Source organism: Oncorhynchus mykiss, chromosome 25 (genome assembly GCF_057628025.1).
Source record: "Oncorhynchus mykiss isolate SJ-2025 chromosome 25, ASM5762802v1, whole genome shotgun sequence".
In the NCBI taxonomy this organism is placed as follows: Eukaryota; Metazoa; Chordata; class Actinopteri; order Salmoniformes; family Salmonidae; genus Oncorhynchus; species Oncorhynchus mykiss.
Genome location: NC_143046.1, coordinates 10257982 through 10276547, shown reverse-complemented (window position 1 = coordinate 10276547; position 18566 = coordinate 10257982). Strand labels below are relative to the sequence as shown.

The 18566-nt window shown below is 49.1% G+C and overlaps 1 protein-coding gene across 2 annotated transcripts in view; it reads right to left on the bottom strand.

Moving 5' to 3' along the window:
* LOC118946054 (E3 ubiquitin-protein ligase SH3RF3) overlaps nt 1–18301 on the bottom strand; it is a 32449-nt gene extending 14148 nt beyond the window's left edge. Inside the window, exons 1-3 of one of the 2 annotated variants that reach the window (XM_090220764.1) lie at nt 18030–18287; nt 16540–16772; nt 8457–8881 (exon numbers count right to left, since the gene is read on the bottom strand). The gene's annotated coding sequence lies outside the window, so the exon portion shown is untranslated. Of the gene's footprint in view, nt 1–8456; nt 8882–16539; nt 16773–18029 lie in introns of both variants that reach the window. The other variant, XM_090220763.1, reaches the window with a different exon arrangement.
* Between the last annotated feature and the right edge of the window lie 265 nt (nt 18302–18566).

The following is an 18566-nucleotide window of genomic DNA, read 5'->3' as shown; positions in this document are numbered from 1 at the left end:
TTGAGCACCTGGGAAGCATCGTTGAGCACCCTTCCTGTCTGTGTCTCCATGCCAAATTGCACCCTACATAGTGCACTACGTTTGACCAGAGCCCTGGTCTATATAGGGGTATAGGGTCCCATTTTGGACACAAGTGCATTCCATCTCCCAGGCCAGACCACAGCAGGACCATGCAACGTCCTTTCAGACTGCTGCTCATCAGCTTTAGGAAAGCCTGGCCTCCTACTAAAAACACTGATTGGAATCTGGGCTTCCCTGCTGTTTCCTATACAGCTTCCCTGCTGTTTCCTATACAGCTTCCCTGCTGTTTCCTATACAGCTTCCCTGCTGTATCCTGTACACTATGCTCCATCTTCCAATACCTCCATCTATCTATCATTCAATCCCTCCATCTATCTATCATTCACTCCCTCCATCTATCTCATTCACTCCCTCCCTCCATCTATCATTCACTCCCTCCTTCCATCTATCATTCACTCCCTCCATCTATCTCATTCACTCCCTCCATCTATCTCATTCACTCCCTCCATCTATCTATCATTCACTCCCTCCATCTATCTATCATTCACTCCCTCCATCTATCTATCATTCACTCCCTCCATCTATCTCATTCACTCCCTCCCTCCATCTATCATTCACTCCCTCCATCTATCTCATTCACTCCCTCCCTCCATCTATCATTCACTCCCTCCATCTATCTCATTCACTCCCTCCATCTATCTATCATTCACTCCCTCCCTCCATCTATCTATCATTCACTCCCTCCCTCCATCTATCTATCATTCACACCCTCCATCTATCTCATTCACTCCCTCCATCTATCTATCATTCACTCCATCCCTCCATCTATCTATCATTCACTCCCTCCTTCCATGTATCATTCACTCCCTCCATCTATCTCATTCACTCCCTCCATCTATCTCATTCACTCCCTCCATCTATCTCATTCACTCCCTCCATCTATCTATCATTCACTCCCTCCATCTATCTATCATTCACTCCCTCCATCTATCTCATTCACTCCCTCCCTCCATCTATCATTCACTCCCCCCCTCCCTCCATCTATCTCATTCACTCCCTCCATCTATCTCATTCACTCCCTCCATCTATCTATCATTCACTCCCTCCCTCCATCTATCTATCATTCACACCCTCCATCTATCTCATTCACTCCCTCCATCTATCTATCATTCACTCCATCCCTCCATCTATCTATCATTCACTCCCTCCATCTATCTATCATTCACTCCATCCCTCCATCTATCTATCATTCACTCCCTCCTTCCATCTATCATTCACTCCCTCCATCTATCTATCATTCACTCCCTCCATCTATCTATCATTGACTCCCTCCATCTATCTCATTCACTCCCTCCATCTATCTCATTCACTCCCTCCCTCCATCTATCATTCACTCCCTCCATCTATCTATCATTCACTCCCTCCCTCCATCTATCATTCACTCCCTCCATCTATCTCATTCACTCCCTCCATCTATCTATCATTCACTCCCTCCCTCCATCTATCTATCATTCACACCCTCCATCTATCTCATTCACTCCCTCCATCTATCATTCACTCCCTCCATCTATCTCATTCACTCCCTCCATCTATCTATCATTCACTCCCTCCCTCTATCTATCTTTCACTCCCTCCATCTATCTATCATTCACTCCCTCCCTCCATCTATCTATCATTCACTCCCTCCATCTATCTATCATTCACTCCCTCCATCTATCTATCATTCACTCCCTCCATCTATCTATCTATCATTCACTCCCTCCATCTATCTATCTATCATTCACTCCCTCCATCTATCTATCTATCATTCACTCCCTCCATCTATCTCATCCACTCCCTCCCTCCATCTATCTATCATTCACTCCATCCCTCCATCTCTCATTCACTCCCTCCCTCCATCTATCTATCATTCACTCCCTCCATCTATCTATCATTCACTCCCTCCATCTATCTCATTCACTCCCTCCCTCCATCTATCATTCACTCCCCCCCTCCCTCCATCTATCTCATTCAATCCCTCCATCTATCTCATTCACTCCCTCCATCTATCTATCATTCACTCCCTCCCTCCATCTATCTATCATTCACACCCTCCATCTATCTCATTCACTCCCTCCATCTATATATCATTCACTCCATCCCTCCATCTATCTATCATTCACTCCCTCCATCTATCTATCATTCACTCCATCCCTCCATCTATCTATCATTCACTCCCTCCTTCCATCTATCATTCACTCCTCCATCTATCTCATTCACTCCCTCCATCTATCTATCATTCACTCCCTCCCTCTATCTATCTTTCACTCCCTCCATCTATCTATCATTCACTCCCTCCCTCCATCTATCTATCATTCACTCCCTCCATCTATCATTCACTCCCTCCATCTATCTATCATTCACTCCCTCCATCTATCTATCATTCACTCCCTCCATCTATCTATCTATCATTCACTCCCTCCATCTATCTATCTATCATTCACTCCCTCCATCTATCTATCTATCATTCACTCCCTCCATCTATCTATCTATCATTCACTCCCTCCATCTATCTATCTATCTATCATTCACCCCTCCATCTATCTATCATTCACTCCCTCCATCTATCTATCTATCATTCACTCCCTCCATCTATCTATCTATCATTCACTCCCTCCATCTATCTATCTATCATTCACTCCCTCCATCTATCTATCTATCATTCACTCCCTTCCATCTATCTCATTCACTCCATCCCTCCATCTATCTCATTCACTCCCTCCCTCCATCTATCTATCATTCACTCCCTCCATCTATCTATCATTCACTCCATCCCCCATCTATCTATCATTCACTCCATCCCTCCATCTATCTATCATTCACTCCCTCCATCTATCTATCATTCACTCCCTCCATCTATCTATCATTCACTCCCTCCATCTATCTATCATTCACTCCCTCCATCTATCTATCTATCATTCACTCCCTCCATCTATCTATCTATCATTCACTCCCTCCATCTATCTATCTATCATTCACTCCCTCCATCTATCTATCTATCTATCTATCTATCTATCATTCACTCCCTCCATCTATCTCATTCACTCCCTCCCTCCATCTATCTATCATTCACTCCATCCCTCCATCTATCTCATTCACTCCCTCCCTCCATCTATCTATCATTCACTTCCATCCCCCCCATCTATCTATCATTCACTCCATCCCCCCATCTATCTATCATTCACTCCATCCCTCCATCTATCTATTCATTTACTCCCTACCTCCATCTATCTATCATTCACTCCCTCCATCTATCTATCATTCACACCCTCCATCTATCTATCATTCACTCCCTCCATCTATCTATCTATCCTTCACCTCACTCCATCTATCTATCTATCATTCACTCCCTCCATCTATCTATCTATCATTCACTCCCTCCATCTATCTATCATTCACTCCCTCCATCTATCTATCATTCACTCCCTCCATCTATCTATCATTCACACCCTCCATCTATCTATCATTCACTCCCTCCATCTATCTCATTCACTCCCTCCCTCCATCTATCTATCATTCACTCCCTCCATCTATCTATCATTCACTCCCTCCATCTATCTATCATTCACTCCCTCCATTTATCTATCATTCACTCCTCCCTCCATCTATCTATCATTCACACCCTCCATCTATCTATCATTCACTCCCTCCATCTATCTATCTATCCTTCACTCCCTCCATCTATCTATCTATCATTCACTCCCTCCATCTATCTATCTATCATTCACTCCCTCCATCTATCTATCTATCATTCACTCCCTCCATCTATCTCATCCACTCCCTCCCTCCATCTATCTCTCATTCACTCCCTCCCTCCATCTATCATTCACTCCCCCCCTCCCTCCATCTATCTCATTCACTCCCTCCATCTATCTCATTCACTCCCTATCTATCTATCATTCACTCCCTCCCTCCCATCTATCTATCATTCACACCCTCCATCTATCTCATTCACTCCCTCCATCTATATATCATTCACTCCATCCCTCCATCTATCTATCATTCACTCCCTCCATCTATCTATCATTCACTCCCTCCATTTATCTATCATTCACTCCCTCCATCTATCTATCATTCACACCCTCCATCTATCTATCATTCACTCCTCCATCTATCTATCTATCCTTCACTCCCTCCATCTATCTATCTATCATTCACTCCCTCCATCTATCTATCTATCATTCACTCCCTCCATCTATCTATCTATCATTCACTCCCTCCATCTCATCCACTCCCTCCCTCCATCTATCTCTCATTCACTCCCTCCCTCCATCTATCTATCATTCACTCCCTCCATCTATCTATCATTCACTCCCTCCATCTATCTCATTCATCCCTCCCTCCATCTATCATTCACTCCCCCCTCCCTCCATCTATCTCATTCACTCCCTCCCATCTATCTCATTCACTCCCTCCATCTATCTACCATTCACTCCCTCCCTCCATCTATCTCATTCACACCCTCCATCTATCTCATTCACTCCCTCCATCTATCTATCTATCCCTTCACTCACTCCATCTATCTATCTATTCATTCACTCCCTCCATCTATCTATCTATCATTCACTCCCTCCATCTATCTATCATTCACTCCCTCCATTTATCTATCATTCACTCCCTCCATCTATCTATCATTCACACCCTCCATCTATCTATCATTCACTCCCTCCATCTATCTCATTCACTCCCTCCCTCCATCTATCTATCATTCACTCCCTCCATCTATCTATCATTCACTCCCTCCATCTATCTATCATTCACTCCCTCCATTTATCTATCATTCACTCCCTCCATCTATCTATCATTCACACCCTCCATCTATCTATCATTCACTCCCTCCATCTATCTATCTATCCTTCACTCCCTCCATCTATCTATCTATCATTCACTCCCTCCATCTATCTATCTATCATTCACTCCCTCCATCTATCTATCTATCATTCACTCCCTCCATCTATCTCATCCACTCCCTCCCTCCATCTATCTCTCATTCACTCCCTCCCTCCCATCTATCATTCACTCCCTCCCTCCATCTATCTCATTCACTCCCTCCATCTATCTCATTCACTCCCTCCATCTATCTATCATTCACTCCCTCCCTCCATCTATCTATCATTCACACCCTCCATCTATCTCATTCACTCCCTCCATCTATATATCATTCACTCCATCCCTCCATCTATCTATCATTCACTCCCTCCATCTATCTATCATTCACTCCCTCCATTTATCTATCATTCACTCCCTCCATCTATCATTCACACCCTCCATCTATCTATCATTCACTCCCTCCATCTATCTATCTATCCTTCACTCCCTCCATCTATCTATCTATCATTCACTCCCTCCATCTATCTATCTATCATTCACTCCCTCCATCTATCTATCTATCATTCACTCCTCCATCTATCTCATCCACTCCCTCCCTCCATCTATCTCTCATTCACTCCCTCCCTCCATCTATCTATCATTCACTCCCTCCATCTATCTATCATTCACTCCCTCCATCTATCTCATTCACTCCCTCCCTCCATCTATCATTCACTCCCCCCCTCCCTCCATCTATCTCATTCACTCCCTCCATCTATCTCATTCACTCCCTCCATCTATCTATCATTCACTCCCTCCCTCCATCTATCTATCATTCACACCCTCCATCTATCTCATTCACTCCCTCCATCTATATATCATTCACTCCATCCCTCCATCTATCTATCATTCACTCCCTCCCATCTATCTATCATTCACTCCATCCCTCCATCTATCTATCATTCACTCCCTCCTTCCATCTATCATTCACTCCTCCATCTATCTCATTCACTCCCTCCATCTATCTATCATTCACTCCCTCCCTCTATCTATCTTTCACTCCCTCCATCTATCTATCATTCACTCCCTCCCTCCATCTATCTATCATTCACTCCCTCCATCTATCTATCATTCACTCCCTCCATCTATCATTCACTCCCTCCATCTATCTATCTATCATTCACTCCCTCCATCTATCTATCTATCATTCACTCCCTCCATCTATCTATCTATCATTCACTCCCTCCATCTATCTATCTATCATTCACTCCCTCCATCTATCTATCTATCATTCACTCCCTCCATCTATCTATCTATCCATTCACTCCCTCCATCTATCTATCATTCACTCCCTCCATCTATCTATCTATCATTCACTCCCTCCATCTATCTATCTATCATTCACTCCCTCCATCTATCTATCTATCATTCACTCCCTCATCTATCTATCTATCATTCATTCCCTCCATCTATCTCATTCACTCCATCCCTCCATCTATCTCATTCACTCCCTCCCTCCATCTATCTATCATTCACTCCCTCCATCTATCTATCATTCACTCCATCCCCATCTATCTATCATTCACTCCATCCCTCCATCTATCTATCTATCATTCACTCCTCCATCTATCTATCATCCACTCCCTCCATCTATCTATCATTCACTCCCTCCATCTATCTATCATTCACTCCCTCCATCTATCTATCTATCATTCACTCCCTCCATCTATCTATCTATCATTCACTCCCTCAATCTATCTATCTATCATTCACTCCCTCCATCTATCTATCTATCATTCACTCCCTCCATCTATCTATCTATCTATCATTCACTCCCTCCATCTATCTCATTCACTCCCTCCCTCCATCTATCTATCATTCACTCCATCCCCTTCATCTATCTCATTCACTCCCTCCCTCCATCTATCTATCATTCACTCCATCCCCCATCTATCTATCATTCACTCCATCCCCCCATCTATCTATCATTCACTCCATCCCTCCATCTATCTATCATTTACTCCCTCCCTCCATCTATCTATCATTCACTCCCTCCATCTATCTATCCATTCACTCCCTCCATCTATCTATCATTCACTCCCTCCATCTATCTATCTATCTATCTATCTATCATTCACTCCCTCCATCTATCTCATTCACTCCCTCCATCTATCTCATTCACTCCCTCCCTCCATCTATCTATCATTCACTCCCTCCATCTATCTATCATTCACTCCCTCCATCTATCTATCATTCACTCCCTCCATTTATCTATCATTCACTCCCTCCATCTATCTATCATTCACACCCTCCATCTATCTATCATTCACTCCCTCCATCTATCTATCTATCCTTCACTCCCTCCATCTATCTATCTATTCATTCACTCCCTCCATCTATCTGTCATTCACTCCCTCCATCTATCTATCATTCACTCCCTCCATCTATCTATCATTCACTCCCTCCCTCCATCTATCTATCATTCATTCCCTCCATCTATCTATCATTCACTCCCTCCATCTATCATTCACTCCCTCCCTCCATCTATCTATCATTCACTCCCTCACTCCATCTATCTATCAAAACAGAAAACAGCCTGCTTACCAACTAGTTATCCTGTAAACAGCCTGTGTTACAGGACTAGTTATCCTGTAAACAGCCTGTGTTAAAGGACTAGTTAGTCTGTGAACAGGCCTGTATTAGGACTAGTTAGTCTGAAAACAGCCTGTGTTACAGGACTAGTTAGTCTGAAAACAGCCTGTCTTAAAGGACTAGTTAGTCTGAAAACAGCCTGTGTTACAGGACTAGTTATCCTGTAAACGACCTGTGTTAAAGGACTAGTTATCCTGTAAACAGCCTGTGTTACAGGACTAGTTAGTCTGAAAACAGCCTGTGTTAAAGGACTAGTTAGTCTGAAAACAGCCTGTCTTAAAGGACTAGTTATCCTGTAAACAGCCTGTGTTAAAGGACTAGTTAGTCTGAAACAACCTGTCTTAAAGGATTAGTTAGTCTGAAAACAGCCTATCTTAAAGGACTAGTTAGTCTGAAACAGCCTGTGTTAAAGGACTAGTTAGTCTGAAAACAGCCTGTCTTAAAGGACTAGTTAGTCTGAAAACAGCCTGTGTTAAAGGACTAGTTAGTCTGAAAACAGCCTGTCTTAAAGGACTAGTTAGTCTGAAAACAGCCTGTGTTACAAGACTAGTTAGTCTTAAAACAGTGTAGATATGGATATGAAAGGAAAACTCGAGGAAGAAAGATGGAGGCAAGAGGAGGAGATGAGGAGAGGAGGAGGAGAGGAGGTGGGACGGCGGAAGAGGTGGGAAGTGTTCTCTCTCTAGTCGATGAAAACCCTGGCATTCCACAGAGATCTTTAGACAACAGCAATAGACATTTATGGGGAATTCCAAGGAGGAAGAATATAACCAAAAGCAAACCAGATCTTACTATGTAAGAAGCAAAGTCAACACCAAGACACTAAGCAACAGAGTAAATGGCTTGAAGCTTTATCCAAATCCTCTACACTCCCCTGCACGCACACACACACGCACGCAGCACGCACACACACACACACACATCTGAGGACTCACCTTTTGTGACAGGTGTCCGCCAGTGCTTCGTTTCACGCACTGGGAGGTCACACCTGAGCCTGAGCGGTTAGAGGAGCTGTGATTGGCAGGGGGGGGGGGGTTCAGGCTGGTTCAGGCTCTTGAGGGCACTCACGCTGGGTGGCTTAGCCTGCCCCTGGGTTGGCTGGTACACACTGTTGACGTTAGCAGCTTGTTACAGTTTCCTAGGGGTGGTGGTGGGGGGGGTTCAAGCAGAATGTGGGGGTCTGTGAGGCTGTCAGACGGGCGCCCTGAGAGCAGGTTGTCCAGCTGGGGTTTGTTGAGTCACCGGTCCCGCTGTTGCTAAACCCACTCTCACTCCTGATCCGTGGGCAAGATCCAGCCGAGATGTCACTCCCCTTCCAAGGCTTTCCCTCCAGAAGCTTGGCTGCTGCCGCTGTGATTGGCTAGGAGAGAAGAAACACGTTTTACAGGATCCGAGAGAGAGAGATGGAGAGGACACAGAGAGAGAGACAGAGCGAGAGAGAGAGAGAGAGATGGAGAGAGACCGAGAGTGACCGAGAGGACAGAGAGAGACAGAGCGAGAGAGAGATGGAGAGAGACCGAGAGTGACCGAGAGGACACAGAGAGAGACAGAGCGAGAGAGAGAGAGAGAGAGAGACACAGAGAGAGAGACCGAGAGAGACCAAGAGGACACATAGAGAGAGACAGAGAAAGAGAGAGAGCGAGAGAGAGAGAGACAGAGAGAGACAGAGAGAAAGGAAGAGACCGAGAGAGTGAGAGACCGAGAGTGAAAACAGAGAGAGTGGGAGACCGAGTGACAGGGAGAGACCGCGAGTGACAGGGAGAGACCGAGAGAGAGAGTGATAGAGAGACCGAATGACAGGGAGAGACTGAATGACAGGAGAGACCGAGTGACAGGGAGAGACTGAATGACAGGGAGAGACTGAATGACAGGTGAGACCGAGTGACAATGAGAGACTGAGACTGAGAGACCGAGTGACAGGGAGAGACCGAATGACAGGGAGAGACTGAATGACAGGGAGAGACCGAGTGACAATGAGAGACTGAGACTGAGAGACCGAGTGACAGGGAGAGACCGAATGACAGGGAGAGACTGAATGACAGGGAGAGACTGAATGACAGGGAGAGACCGAGTAACAATGAGAGACTGAGACTGAGAGACCGAGTGACAGGGAGAGACCGAATGACAGGGAGAGACTGAATGACAGGGAGAGACCGAGTGACAGGGAGAGACTGAATGACAGGGAGAGACCGAGTGACAGGGAGAGATGAGAGACCGAATGACAGGGAGAGACCAAATGACAGGGAGAGACTGAATGACAGGGAGAGACCGAGTGATAGGGAGAGATGAGAGACCGAATGACAGGGAGAGACTGCATGTTGGGAGAGACTGAATGACAAGGAGAGACCGAGTGACAATGAGAGACTGAGACTGAGAGACCGAGTGATAGGGAGAGACTGTGAGACCGAGTGACAGGGAGAGACTGTGAGACCGAGTGACAGGGAGAGATGAGGGACTGAGAGACCGAGTGACAGGGAGAGACCGAATGACAGGGAGAGACTGAATGACAAGGAGAGACCGAGTGACAATGAGAGAGTGAGACTGAGAGACCGAGTGACACGGAGAGACCGAGAGAGTGAGAGACCGAGTGACAGGGAGAGACCGAGAGAGTGAGAGACCGAGTGACAGGGAGAGACCGAGTGACAGGGAGAGACTGAGAGTGAGAGACCGAGTGATAGGGAGAGACCGAGAGACTGAGAGACCCAGTGACAATTAGAGAGTGAGAGACCGAGTGACAGGGAGAGACCGAGAGACTGAGAGAGACTGAGCGACAGGGAGAGGACTGAGAGACTGAATGACAGAGAGAGACCTAGTGACAGGGAGAGACCGAGAGACCGAATTACAGGGAGAGACCGATTAGAGACTGAATGACAGGGAGAGACCGAGTGACTGAGAGACCGAGTGACAATGAGAGACAGAGAGAGTGAGAGACCGAGTGACAGGGAGAGACCGAGTGACAGGTAGAGACCGAGAGACTGAGAGACCGAGTGACAATGAGAGACTGAGAGAGTGAGAGACCGAGTGACAGGGAGAGACCGAGTGACAGGGAGAGACCTAGTGACAGGGAGAGACCGAGTGACAGGGAGAGACCGAGTGCCAGGGAGTGACTGTGAGACCGAGTGACAGGGAGAGACCGAATGACAGGGAGAGACTGAATGACAGGGAGAGACCGAGTAACAATGAGAGACTGAGACTGAGAGACCGAGTGACAGGGAGAGACCGAATGACATGGAGAGACTGAATGACAGGGAGAGACCGAGTGACAATGAGAGACTGAGACTGAGAGACCGAGTGACAGGAGAGACCGAATGACAGGGAGAGACTGAATGACAGGGAGAGACCAAGTGACAATGAGAGACTGAGACTGAGAGACCGAGTGACAGGGAGAGATCGAATGACAGGGAGAGACTGAATGACAGGGAGAGACTGAATGACAGGGAGAGACCGAGTAACAATGAGAGACTGAGACTGAGAGACCGAGTGACAGGGAGAGACCGAATGACAGGGAGAGACCGAATGATAGGGAGAGACCGAGTGACAGGGAGAGACAGAGAGTGAGAGACCGAGAGAGTGAGAGACCGAGAGAGTGGGAGACCGAGTGACAGGGAGAGACCGAGAGAGAGAGTGATAGAGAGACCGAATGACAGGGAGAGACTGAATGACAGGGAGAGACCGAGTGACAGGGAGAGACTGAATGACAGGGAGAGACTGAATGACAGGGAGAGACCGAGTGACAGGGAGAGACTGAATGACAGGGAGAGACTGAATGACAGGGAGAGACCGAGTGACAATGAGAGACTGAGACTGAGAGACCGAGTGACAGGGAGAGACCGAATGACAGGGAGAGACTGAATGACAGGGAGAGACCGAGTGACAATGAGAGACTGAGACTGTGAGACCGAGTGACAGGGAGAGACCGAATGACAGGGAGAGACTGAATGACAGGGAGAGACTGAATGACAGGGAGAGACCGAGTAAAAATGAGAGACTGAGACTGAGAGACCGAGTGACAGGGAGAGACCGAATGACAGGGAGAGACTGAATGACAGGGAGAGACCGAGTGACAGGGAGAGACTGAATGACAGGGAGAGACCGAGTGACAGGGAGAGATGAGAGACCGAATGACAGGGAGAGACCAAATGACAGGGAGAGACTGAATGGCAGGGAGAGACCGAGTGACAGGGAGAGATGAGAGACCGAATGACAGGGAGAGACTGCATGTTGGGAGAGACTGAATGACAAGGAGAGACCGAGTGACAATGAGAGACTGAGACTGAGAGACCGAGTGATAGGGAGAGACTGTGAGACCGAGTGACAGGGAGAGACTGTGAGACCAAGTGACAGGGAGAGATGAGGGACTGAGAGACCGAGTGACAGGGAGAGACCGAATGACAGGGAGAGACTGAATGACAAGGAGAGACCGAGTGACAATGAGAGAGTGAGACTGAGAGACCGAGTGACACGGAGAGACCGAGAGAGTGAGAGACCGAGTGACAGGGAGAGACCGAGAGAGTGAGAGACCGAGTGACAGGGAGAGACCGAGTGACAGGGAGAGACTGAGAGTGAGAGACCGAGTGATAGGGAGAGACCGAGAGACTGAGAGACCCAGTGACAATTAGAGAGTGAGAGACCGAGTGACAGGGAGAGACCGAGAGACTGAGAGAGACTGAGCGACAGGGAGAGACTGAGAGACTGAATGACAGAGAGAGACCTAGTGACAGGGAGAGACCGAGAGACCGAATTACAGGGAGAGACCGATTAGAGACTGAATGACAGGGAGAGACCGAGTGACTGAGAGACCGAGTGACAATGAGAGACAGAGAGAGTGAGAGACCGAGTGACAGGGAGAGACCGAGTGACAGGTAGAGACCGAGAGACTGAGAGACCGAGTGACAATGAGAGACTGAGAGAGTGAGAGACCGAGTGACAGGGAGAGACCGAGTGACAGGGAGAGACCTAGTGACAGGGAGAGACCGAGTGACAGGGAGAGACCGAGTGCCAGGGAGTGACTGTGAGACCGAGTGACAGGGAGAGACCGAATGACAGGGAGAGACTGAATGACAGGGAGAGACCGAGTAACAATGAGAGACTGAGACTGAGAGACCGAGTGACAGGGAGAGACCGAATGACATGGAGAGACTGAATGACAGGGAGAGACCGAGTGACAATGAGAGACTGAGACTGAGAGACCGAGTGACAGGAGAGACCGAATGACAGGGAGAGACTGAATGACAGGGAGAGACCAAGTGACAATGAGAGACTGAGACTGAGAGACCGAGTGACAGGGAGAGATCGAATGACAGGGAGAGACTGAATGACAGGGAGAGACTGAATGACAGGGAGAGACCGAGTAACAATGAGAGACTGAGACTGAGAGACCGAGTGACAGGGAGAGACCGAATGACAGGGAGAGACCGAATGATAGGGAGAGACCGAGTGACAGGGAGAGACAGAGAGTGAGAGACCGAGAGAGTGAGAGACCGAGAGAGTGGGAGACCGAGTGACAGGGAGAGACCGAGAGAGAGAGTGATAGAGAGACCGAATGACAGGGAGAGACTGAATGACAGGGAGAGACCGAGTGACAGGGAGAGACTGAATGACAGGGAGAGACTGAATGACAGGGAGAGACCGAGTGACAGGGAGAGACTGAATGACAGGGAGAGACTGAATGACAGGGAGAGACCGAGTGACAATGAGAGACTGAGACTGAGAGACCGAGTGACAGGGAGAGACCGAATGACAGGGAGAGACTGAATGACAGGGAGAGACCGAGTGACAATGAGAGACTGAGACTGTGAGACCGAGTGACAGGGAGAGACCGAATGACAGGGAGAGACTGAATGACAGGGAGAGACTGAATGACAGGGAGAGACCGAGTAAAAATGAGAGACTGAGACTGAGAGACCGAGTGACAGGGAGAGACCGAATGACAGGGAGAGACTGAATGACAGGGAGAGACCGAGTGACAGGGAGAGACTGAATGACAGGGAGAGACCGAGTGACAGGGAGAGATGAGAGACCGAATGACAGGGAGAGACCAAATGACAGGGAGAGACTGAATGGCAGGGAGAGACCGAGTGACAGGGAGAGATGAGAGACCGAATGACAGGGAGAGACTGCATGTTGGGAGAGACTGAATGACAAGGAGAGACCGAGTGACAATGAGAGACTGAGACTGAGAGACCGAGTGATAGGGAGAGACTGTGAGACCGAGTGACAGGGAGAGACTGTGAGACCAAGTGACAGGGAGAGATGAGGGACTGAGAGACCGAGTGACAGGGAGAGACCGAATGACAGGGAGAGACTGAATGACAAGGAGAGACCGAGTGGACAATGAGAGAGTGAGACTGAGAGACCGAGTGACACGGAGAGACCGAGAGAGTGAGAGACCGAGTGACAGGGAGAGACCGAGAGAGTGAGAGACCGAGTGACAGGGAGAGACCGAGTGACAGGGAGAGACTGAGAGTGAGAGACCGAGTGATAGGGAGAGACCGAGAGACTGAGAGACCCAGTGACAATTAGAGAGTGAGAGACCGAGTGACAGGGAGAGACCGAGAGACTGAGAGAGACTGAGCGACAGGGAGAGACTGAGAGACTGAATGACAGAGAGAGACCTAGTGACAGGGAGAGACCGAGAGACCGAGTGACAGGGAGAGACCGATTAGAGACTGAATGACAGGGAGAGACCGAGTGACTGAGAGACCGAGTGACAATGAGAGACTGAGAGAGTGCGAGACCGAGTGACAGGTAGAGACCGAGAGACTGAGAGACCGAGTGACAATGAGAGAGTGAGAGACCGAGTGACAGGGAGAGACCGAGTGACAGGGAGAGACCTAGTGACAGGGAGAGACCGAGTGACAGGGAGAGACCGAGTGCCAGGGAGTGACTGTGAGACCGAGTGACAGGGAGAGACCGAATGACAGGGAGAGACTGAATGACAGGGAGAGACCGAGTAACAATGAGAGACTGAGACTGAGAGACCGAGTGACAGGGAGAGACCGAATGACAGGGAGAGACTGAATGACAGGGAGAGACCGAGTGACAGGGAGAGACTGAATGACAGGGAGAGACCAAGTGACAGGGAGAGACTGAATGACAGGGAGAGACCGAGTGACAGGGAGAGATGAGAGACCGAATGACAGGGAGAGACCAAATGACAGGGAGAGACTGAATGACAGGGAGAGACCGAGTGACAGGGAGAGATGAGAGACCGAATGACAGGGAGAGACTGAATGTTGGGAGAGACTGAATGACAAGGAGAGACCGAGTGACAATGAGAGACTGAGACTGAGAGACCGAGTGATAGGGAGAGACTGTGAGACCGAGTGACAGGGAGAGATGAGGGACTGAGAGACCGAGTGACAGGGAGAGACCGAGAGAGTGAGAGATCGAGTGACAGGGAGAGACTGAGAGACTGAGTGACAGGGAGAGACCGAGATACTGAGAGACAGGGAGAGACCGAGAGACTGAGAGACCGAGTGACAAGGAGAGACCGAGAGAGTGAGAGACCGAGTGACGGGGAGAGACTGAGAGAGTGAGAGACTGAGAGACCGAGAGAGTGAGAGGCCGAGAGAGTGAGAGACCGAGTGACGGGGAGAGAGACCGAGAGACTGAGTGACAGGGAGAGACCGAGAGAGTGAGAGACCGAGTGACGGGGAGAGACCGAGAGACTGAGTGACAGGGAGAGACCGAGAGAGTGAGAGACCGAGTGACAGGTGGAGACCGAGAGAGTGAGAGACCGAGTGACAGGGAGAGACCGAGAGAGTGAGAGACCGAGTGACAGGGAGAGCCCGAGAGAGTGAGAGACCGAGAGAGTGAGAGACCTCGTGACAGGGAGAGACCGAGAGAGTGAGAGACCGAGTGACAGGGAGAGACCGAGAGAGTGAGAGACCTAGTGACAGGGAGAGACCGAGAGAGTGAGAGACCGAGTGACAGGGAGAGGCCGAGAGAGAAAGAAAGTGAGAGAACATATATTGAGAACCCACTCACTCCTAATCTCCCTGAGAATATGAAACTGTTGATCACAAACAGAGGAAATCCTCCTTCCTTCCTCCCTCAACCTTTTCCTCCCGCTCCCTCCTCCTCTCCCTCTCCTCCTCCCTCAACCTTCCTCTCCCTCCTCCCGCTCCCTCCTCCTCTCCCTCTCCCTCCTCCCTCCTCCTCTCCCTCTCCCTCCTCCCTCCTCCCTCTCCCTCCCCGCAACCTTCTCCTCCTCCCGCTCCCTCCTCCTCTCCCTCTCCCTCCTCCCTCCTCCTCTCCCTCTCCCTCCTCCCTCCTCCTCTCCCTCCTCCCCCTCCCCTCCTCCTCTCCCTCTCCCTCCTCCTTCCTCCTCTCCCTCCTCCCGCTCCCTCCTCCTCTCCCTCTCCCTCCTCCTTCCTCCTCTCTCCCTCCTCCCTCCTTCCCTCCTCCTCTCCTTCCTTCCTCAACCCTCTCCCTCCTCCCTCTCCCTCCTCCCTCCTCCTTCTCCCTCCTCCTTCTCCCTCCTCTCCCTCCCTTCTCCCTCCTCCCTCATCCTTCTCCCTCCTCCCTCCTCCTTCCTCCTCTCCCTCCTCCCTACTCCCTCCTCCTCTCCCTCCTTCCTCAACCCTCTCCCTCCTCCCTCTCCCTCTCCCTCCTCCTTCTCCCTCCTCCCTCAACTTCTCCCTCCTCCCGCTCCCTCCTCCTCTCCCTCTCCCTCCTCCCTCCTCCCTCTCCCTCCTCCCTCAACCTTCTCCCTCCTCCCGCTCCCTCCTCCTCTCCCTCTCCCTCCTCCCTCCTCCTCTCCCTCCTCCCGCTCCCTCCTCCTCTCCCTCCTCCCTCCTCCCTCTCCCTCCTCCCTCTCCCTCCTCCTTCTCCCTCCTCCTTCTCTCTCCTCCTTCTCCCTCCTCTCCCTCCTCCTTCTCCCTCCTCCCTCATCCTTCTCTCCTCTCCCTCCTCCTTTCCCTCCTCCCTCCTCCTCTCCCTCCTCCCTCTCCCTCCTCCCTCCTCCTTCTCCCTCTTCCCTCTCCCTCCTCCTTCACCCTCTCTCAGCAACTTTACCTGCCATCCCTTGGATCCCCACTGTGGTCATCTATGATCTGTGACGCAGCTGTTTTAAAGAAGCCTGTATTCTCTCACTCCTTAGCTGTCATGCTGCACTTGTTGGCTCTCTTGGCTCTCTAGGCTCTCTAGGCAGTTAGGCAGGCAGGCAGGCAGAAAAGCCCCCGTTGAGACAGGCAGTCAATCGTGACGGATGTTGAGACAAGCAGGAGGCAGAGTGGAGCAGAGTGATGCTGCAACACAGGCAGAGCAGGTGAGCAGGGAAGCAGAGGAGAGGAAAGAGGAGAGGAGATATGAGAGGAAACATGAGGAAAGAGAGGAGAGGAAAGAGGAGAGGAGATATGAGAGGAAACATGAGGAAAGAGGAGGAGAGGAAAGAGGAGAGGAGATATGAGAGGAAACATGAGGAAAGATGAGGAGAAGAAAGAGGAGAGGAGATATGAGAGGAAACATGAGGAAAGAGAGGAGAGGAAAGAGGAGAGGAAAGGAGAGGAGATATGAGAGGAAAGATGAGGAGAGGAAAGAGGAGAGGAGATATGAGAGGAAACATGAGGAAAGAGAGGTGAGGAAAGAGGAGAGGAGATATGAGAGGAAACATGAGGAAAGAGAGGAGAGGAAAGAGGAGAGGAAAGGAGATATGAGTAGAGAAAAGAGTAGTGGAAAGAGGAGAGGAAAGAGGAGAGGAAAGAGGAGAGGAGATATGAGGAGAGAAGAGGAAAGAGTAGAGGAGATATGAGGAGAGGAAAGAGGAGAGGAGATATGAGGAGAGGAAAGAGGAGAGGAAAGAGGAGAGGAAAGAGTAGAGGAAAGAGGAGAGGAGATATGAGGAGAGGAAAGAGGAGAGGAACGAGGAGAGGAAAAAGGAGAGGAAAGAGGAGAGGAGATATGAGGAGAGGAAAGAGGAGAGGAAAGAGGAGAGGAGATATGAGGAGAGGAAAGAGGAGAGGAAAGAGGAGAGGAGATATGAGAGGAAACATCAGGAAAGAGGAGAGGAAAGAGGAGAAGAAAGAGGAGAGGAAAGAGGAGAGGAAAGAGAAGGAGGAGAGGAAAGAGAACGAGGAGAGGAAAGAAGATGAGGTAGGAGGAAAGAGAGTGTTAGATAGAAGAAAGGAAGGTTAAATATAGAACAGAAGAGTGGCATATAGGAAAGGAGGAAAGAGAAGAGGGCCCTTGGTAGAAGTAGTGCACTTTATAGGGATCAGGGAGCAATTTGAGCCAGACTCAGTAGGGAGAGCAGGATTTGCTCTATTCGCCTCACTACACTGCAGTGCAGAAGGCCTGACATTTAAGTATTAATCAAGGAGGAGAGATTTGAGAGGAATCAAAGTACTGCCCCAGCACTGAGCCAGTATTAACCACATTAAAGACTTTATTACATAATACCAATGTATAGGGTCCTGAGAGGGTAGGTATCACAACGTTGATCATATCTATCCGCACGGTACTCTCACTATACACGGCATAGACAGATAGGAACAGAAAGGACTAACCTCAGTGAACTGGAAAGGGAAAATGACAACTTTGTCTCCCAGCTTTCCTTCAATCCAGTTTTAATTCGCTCCTCTGATGACCGTGAGGACGTCTCCCTGGAATTCAGGACAAGAGTGAAGAAACAGAGCGAGCGATAGAGAGAAGGAGAGAGAGAGAGGAGAGAGAGAACGAGAGAGAGAGAACGAGAGAGAGTAAGAGTGAGTAAGAAGGAGAGAGAGTAAGAGTGAGTAAGAAGCACCACGTGTTTAGAACAGAACAGAGAGAGTGCTATGCATGCAGAAGGAACCACTCAGAGGAGCTCCCCACTCCCACCCTCTTCCCCCTCCCTCCCTCCCTTCAGCACATTCTGGCATTTTCTCTCTCTCTCTCTCTCTCAAGGGGCTTTATTGGCATGGGAAACATATTTTAACATTGCTAAAGCAAGTGAACTAGATAATATACAGAAGTGAAATAAACAATACAAATGAACAGTAAACATTACACTCACAGAAGTTCCAAAAGACTAAAGACAGGTCAAGTGTCATATTATGTCTATA